This window comes from Otolemur garnettii, unplaced genomic scaffold (genome assembly GCF_000181295.1).
Source record: "Otolemur garnettii isolate 467f Iridium unplaced genomic scaffold, OtoGar3 scaffold00046, whole genome shotgun sequence".
Taxonomy (NCBI): domain Eukaryota; kingdom Metazoa; phylum Chordata; class Mammalia; order Primates; family Galagidae; genus Otolemur; species Otolemur garnettii.
In genome coordinates this window covers 13,080,560-13,087,185 of record NW_003852441.1, presented here as the reverse complement: position 1 = coordinate 13,087,185, position 6,626 = coordinate 13,080,560, and the positions used below count along the sequence as shown (strand labels likewise).

General features: G+C 42.9%; 1 pseudogene across 1 annotated transcript; it reads right to left on the bottom strand.

Annotated features, from left to right (window-relative positions):
* Window positions 1–6: 6 nt before the first annotated feature.
* LOC100963306 lies at window positions 7–963 on the bottom strand (annotated as a pseudogene). The gene has a single exon (XR_001161357.1). The product of XR_001161357.1 is annotated as a eukaryotic translation initiation factor 3 subunit M pseudogene (transcript).
* Between the last annotated feature and the right edge of the window lie 5,663 nt (window positions 964–6,626).

The following is a 6,626-nucleotide window of genomic DNA, read 5'->3' as shown; positions in this document are numbered from 1 at the left end:
TTGAAGTTCCTGCTGCATTGTATCAAAAGAAATTTCTTTATTTTCCACCGCCATTCCCATAAAGGTAAGTAATCTCATCTTTGCCATATTCTGTTCATGTAATAGGCCAAGTGAATCAATGAAGTCTTTATTATTCTGATAAAACTTGACATATGATGCCAATTTAGCACTCACAAAAATGGTTAAAAGGTCATGAATAAGCTTGCCTTCCAAAAACTTGACTGGTTTTAAAGTAAGAAGGTGGTCAAAAAGAAATGCATTTGGATCTTTCAATGCTCGTACAATACACCTGTGGGCATCAACTCGAGCCTGGGAAGCATTGTCCTCTGTGTAACTTCCAAGCAATTCCACCATAACTTTTGAAGCAGCATCACTTTTTTTACAGTCCACAAGTGACTCATAAAGTAGTCTTAAAAGGGTGTGTTTTTTTTTCAGTGGTGAGATTCCAGTCAGAAATCCATTTTCTAACTTGATCCAGCTCAGTCGGAATGTACTGGATGGCCCCACAAGCTGCTGCCACTTTAATAAGGCTGCAATACACTGTATATCTTACAGGAGTGTTCTTGTCCATTCCATGGAAAAGGTTGCTTAGCAACTGCAGTCTCAGAGATGGGCGTTCACCTTCACAAAATTTGACCAGTTTTTCCGCATAGGCTTTCAATCAAAGCTTCTTGCTTGTCTGGTTCCAAGATCAAGAGGAGGGATACCACGCTGTTCATCACACTTTCAACATCTTTATCATCTTCCTTCAGACACACATCACAGGCTTCAATAATTTGAGCTAAATCTACATGAAGTCCACCTTCTGAGTTCTCTTCTGAGATCTCAGCTCCTTTAGATTTCAGATAAGCATGAAGTTCAGCAGCCTGGTCTTCCTCGCTGATGTCGATGAAGGCCGGGACGCTCATGGTGAAGGCCCGGGTACCGCGGACACTCCACTCGCAAACCATGCCGACCGGAAAAGCGGAAAGTTTTGATTACATGAACTGGTTTAAGTTGTCTTTCCTTTCTTTTCTTTCTTTCCTTTCTTCCTTCCTTTCTCTTTCCTTCCTTTTTTTTTTTTTTTTTGAGACAATGTTTTACTCTGTTGCCTTGTGCAGAGTGCCATGGCATCATAGCTCACAACCACCTCAAACTCCTGGGTTTACATGATCCTCTTGCCTCGGGCTCTCAATCAGCTGGGACTACAGATGCCCATTACAACAGCCTGCTAGGTTTTCTATATTTTTAGTAGGGGCAGGGTCTCGCTCTTTCTCAGGGTAGTATTAAACTCCTGAGCTCAGGTGATCCACCCTCCTCGGCCTCTAAGAGTGCTAGGATTACAGGGTGAGCCACTGCATGTGGCCCAAGTTGTGTTTCTATCAGCTGGAACACTGAGTCCTTTTTGATTGGAGATTAGTACGTTGAGCTTTTGGACAGGGTCTTGTGCTGGAGACTACAGGGATTCTCAGTTGTATCGTCTCTATCCAGATACAGGTCTCAGGAGCAAACAAGAGAGTGAAGGCCCCCATAGAATTAATCCTAGCCAAGGAGGGTGTGGTAGTGGTATGGAGGAGGTGAGGGTCACAGGAAGCGCTGCAGGGCTTCAGAAGGTACATGATGAGGATGTCATGTGAAAAGTGGCATCCAGCCAGTGACCTCTGACGTAGTTTCTTCCAAGAGCCCACTCAGGCCACTACCAAGACTTGAAAAATGGAGAAAACTTATAACTCAAAATGAATGCCAGAATTTGGGAGGAATCCCTGCCATTTAAAACAAAGGCGTTGTGCCTGTAGTCCCAGCTACTCGGGAGGCTGAGGCAAGAGAATAGCCTAAGTCCATGAATTGGAGGTTGCTGTGAACTGTGACGCCACAGCACTCTACCGAAGGTGATAAAGTAAGACTCTGTCTCTACAAAATAAATAAATAAATAAATAAATAAAAATAAAATGAAGGAGTTGAGGAAAATCTATGAAGAATTTATTTCTTCAATCAGAGGACATCTGAAAAAAGAAAATCCTTTGAACCTCCCCTGATTATTTGCCTCTGACTCATAGACAATTATTTTGACAATTGATATTTGATTTTGTTTCTGTTAGCTTGTTGTATACTTTTTAAAAATGTATTTTCATGTTGTTTCTGATGTTTTCTGTTCCTGACCTTTAAAGATTTTACATTCTCCTGTGTTTTAGAAGGCATATTTTAAATCCTAGTGGTGGTTACTTTTACAGGTTACCAAAGTATCCTTTAATTTGTCACTCTGCCTCTTTGTGGGACTGTCTGTCATCCCTGCAGCCTCCTTTGAGGGACTCTGTACAGATGGCTTACCATGCTTACTGCCATATGAGTGTGTGATCCTGTGACAAAAATGGAACTATGTGCTCCCATTCTTCAATCCTGTGCCCATGCCCTTCTCTGTGCCATTTTGTAATCCTTCCTACTAGAGGTAGAACATACCTCCCACCATATGGGCAGAGTGGAACGTGGGCAGAAGTGGCCATATCCCAGTTCTGAGCTTAGGCCTCCAGAGGCACTGTGTGTTTCCACTTGCCATTCTATGCCACTGTTATTACCATGAGAAGAACATGCCTTAGTTAGCCTATTGGCAAAAGGAAGGTGTAAGATACAAGGAAAGGGCCCAGTTTGGATCCTGGCTTTGATCACCTGACCTCCAGCAAACTCATACATGTGTGAGTGAAATAAATGCATATATGTGGCCAGGCATGGTGGCTCACACCTGTAATCCTAGCTCTCTGGGAGGCTGAAGCTGGAGGATCACTTGAAGTCAGGAGTTCAAGACTGGCCTGAACAAAGGGAGATGTCATCTCTACTAAAAGTAGAAAAATTACCAGAACATTATGGCAGGGACCTGTATCCCAGCTACTCAGGAGGTTGAGGCAGAAAGATTGCTTGAACTCAGGAGTTTGAGGTTGCTGTGAGCTAGGCTGACACCATAGTACTCTAGCTCAGGTGACAGAGTGAGACTCTGTCTCAAAAAAAAAAAAAAAGAACTTGTACATGTATGTTGCTAAGACTTTGTGGGTGAAGCTTTTGTTACACAGCAATAAATGCCTGACACACACTCCATTATCCAGGCCAGAGGTGACTGACTGAAGAATGAGTAGCTGACCCAAAGGCAGACAGGTAGCCAGAGAACTATGAGGTTTCTTGAGGTGAGAGCTCTACATACCAGAGGTATCCTGGCTGAATGGTGACTGATCAACCAATAGATCTTCACTCATAGGAAATTTGTCTGTGAGACAACCTGAGAGCATCATCGGAGAGTAGGGTGGCTCTAGATTGAGAGTTATCTGGATGAAGGGAATAACCAAAAATGATGAGTCAACTGAACTGTGCCCGATCAGAAGCCATGGCAAGACTGGTGTGGAGGACAGTTACAGAAACAGTACAGGAGGAAGACGCTCAAAGAACTGGGAAGCAGAGATGGAGAATGTGGGTCCTCTGGGAGATGGCTGATGAGAGGTGCTGTTGAGCCCCCGGAGCTAGTGCTGAACCATAGAGGAGCTGTCACTCCTGAATAGTGGCCCTTCCCAGTATGGACCTGACAAGGGGATTCAGGGGATTCAGGGGATTCAGCCATTGTCCTGATGGGCAGAGACAACAAGGTCAAAAGCAAATCACATATTTGTCTATAAATTGCTCAATCTCAGACTGAGAGCTGGTACTTCTTTTGAGAATAAGTAAAGAAAAAAAATTGTGTGTGTGTGTCCACAGATATTCATTATATTATTTTATGCAACTCTTTATGAATGAAATAACGTTAATGTTAACAAAATATTACAGTAATTCTGAAAATTTTTCTCAAAACAAGACTGCAAAAAAGGACTCTGGAGAAATATTTACCATAGGATTTGGAAAAAGTAAGATTTTTGGTGGGATTGTTGCTGGACTAAGGAGTCCATCCATCTGTCACCCAAGTCAATTAAAGGAGAAGCTGATGAGAGATCAACAGTTTTACTTTATTTACAGAAAAGCCAGCGATTCCAGAGAGCCTTGAGGATCCCTCCTCAAACAGCTGTTCTGCTCTCCTGTTTCCCTTTGTTATTTTTATACTCTTACAGCAAAAGTATTAGTAACGTTATTAATCATCACAGTAATTATTAAATAGATTCCCCCTTGTAGGTTACAAGGCTATAAAATATCCCTCTATCTTAAAGTGGTTATATCTTCAAAGTATTTCTACTCTAGAATACACTTATAGTTAGTACTTGACTAAGTACATGAAGTGTACTGGGTCCTTGACCGGTACCATAGTCCTTGGAGCATTGGTCTCTCAACTTTATCTATGACAGATGGCCTTATATGTGAATAAACAATTCCAGATGGCAGCACACGGGCTTTTCGAGTCCTGCCAGGGCCTGTCCAGCAGCACCCTGCATGTGATGATTATTTAAGATAACAGTTGCCACCATCATTCCCCACTCTTATTTCTAGATCTCATATTATGAGATTTGTTTTAGATTTCTAAGGCAATTTCTTTTTTCTTTTCTTTTTTTTTTTTTTGAGACAGAGCCTCAAGCTGTCCCTCTGGGTAGAGTGCTGTGGCATCACAGCTCACAGCAACCTCCAACTCCTGGGCTCAAGCGAGTCTCCTGCCTCAGCCTGTCAAGTAGCTGGGACCACAGGTGCTTGCCACAACACCCGTCTATTTTTTGGTTGCAGCTGTCATTGTTATTTGGCGGGCCCAGGCTGGATTCGAACCTGCCACCTTAGGTGTATGTGGCTGGCGCCTCAGCCACTTGAGCCACAGGCGCAGAGCCTTCTAAGGCAATTTCTAGGGTGTTTTTGTGGTATTTGTAAGCTGTCACAGTGCTGATGTGTATGATTTTTACTATGTTAATGAGAGTAGTTTGTTAGGGATAATGTTACTTTAACTGTGTGTGTGTCCTAAAGGTTTTCTATAGTAGACCAAATATTTGGTCAGTCCTGGGGACTCCCTTGACATGTCATCAGTTTTCCCTTGGGATCCTCCACCGTAGGGTTCTAATCAGGCTGTTCCCAAAACAACCTATGTTAGTATGACATATGACCACATCTGTCTGTCTATATCAGAAAGTCTCTGGGACATTGATTAGCTTCTATCTCAAGGGACTCTACTTGTAAGGTCTCCATCAGTCCCATTCCCACATTAACTCAGCATGACAATTTAGCATAACTCAGGCATGCTTGACAGTCCAGTCCAAAATAGCCAAGCTGTATCCACCACCTGCCCTGCTTATGTCTAACTAACCATCTAGTTTAACATTTCCCCTCTGATTTGCAGATCCCAGTTTTGGGGAAGTAGGCCGCTGACCATTCTGACTGTTTCCAGCAGCTGGAACATAGTGAATGCTGTGAATAGTGGGCCCTGCAATCAGCTCTCTGTCAGGGGAGGAGTAGGTGTCTGGGGCCATGGCAGCGGGGCACAGTTGTTCATACTCATGATCATTTTCATACAGGTGGGCATCTGGTTGTTGTAAATGTCGATACCCAGCGATGACCAGCATCTGCAAATGGATAGCCTCTAAAGGAGAAGAAATAAATCTTGTTATGCAGTTGAAAATATAGGGTCTGAAAATTAGAATTGGTTAACATCTGATATTCCCCCCCCCCATCTTCTAGTATAAATAGAAGGGAAGAAATCAAGTCCTGAAATACAATATTGATCAAAGGAAGCCAATTGTTAAGAAAATCCCCAGTTACCATAAGAGCTAGACACACTTGTGTCAATTAGGAAAGAAAAGTGGTTAGCATTTCAAAAAGTAAAGAGGAACCCTTTTTTCCCTTCAGTTTCAGATGAGTAACTGACCTTGGCTTTTCTGCTGAGTGTTGGTACCTTAGTCAAGGACACCTGTAACTTAGCAACCCAGTTTTGAGCAGGCAAAAAGATAGAGAGATGGTTTAACAAACTTTGCATTTCTTGTTTTTTATTTGTATTTTTTTAGCTGGCGCAGGCTGGGCTCAAACCCGCCACTCTCCATATATATGGCTGGTGCCATAACCACTGTGCTACAGGAGCTAAGCCAAACTTTGCATTTCTTAAGAAAATATTTATTTATTTATTTATTTATTGAGACAGAGTCTCACTTTGTCGCCCTCAGTACCCTCCCAAGTAGCTGGGACTACAGGCACCCACTACAACGCTCGGCTATTTTTAGAGAGGAGGTATTGCTCTGTTCCAGTTGGTCTTGAACTCATGAGCTTAAGCGATCTACCCACCTCTGTCTCCCAGAGTGCTGGGATTACAGGTATGAGCCACTGCCTGGCCCCAAACTTTGCATTTTAACTCTATAGTGGCAGATTGACTGTTGGAGTTCTGAATTTTTGATACCTTTACTCATTAGTCTAAACTTGTGTACAAGAACAGAAATCTAAGAGGCTTTAAACATAGACTTATGTATGTTTTTTTCTTTTTGAGACAGAGTCTCACTCTGTTGCCCTGGGTAGAGTCGTGGCATCATATCTCATAGCAACCTCAAACTCTTGGGCTCAGCCTCCCTAGAACTGGGACTACAGGCTCCCACCAGAATGCCTGGCTACTTTTTCTTTTCTTTTTTTTTTTTTGAGACAGAGCCTCAAGCTTTCACCCTGGGTAGAGTGCCGTGGCATTACAGCTCACAGCAACCTCCAACTCCTGGGCTCAAGCG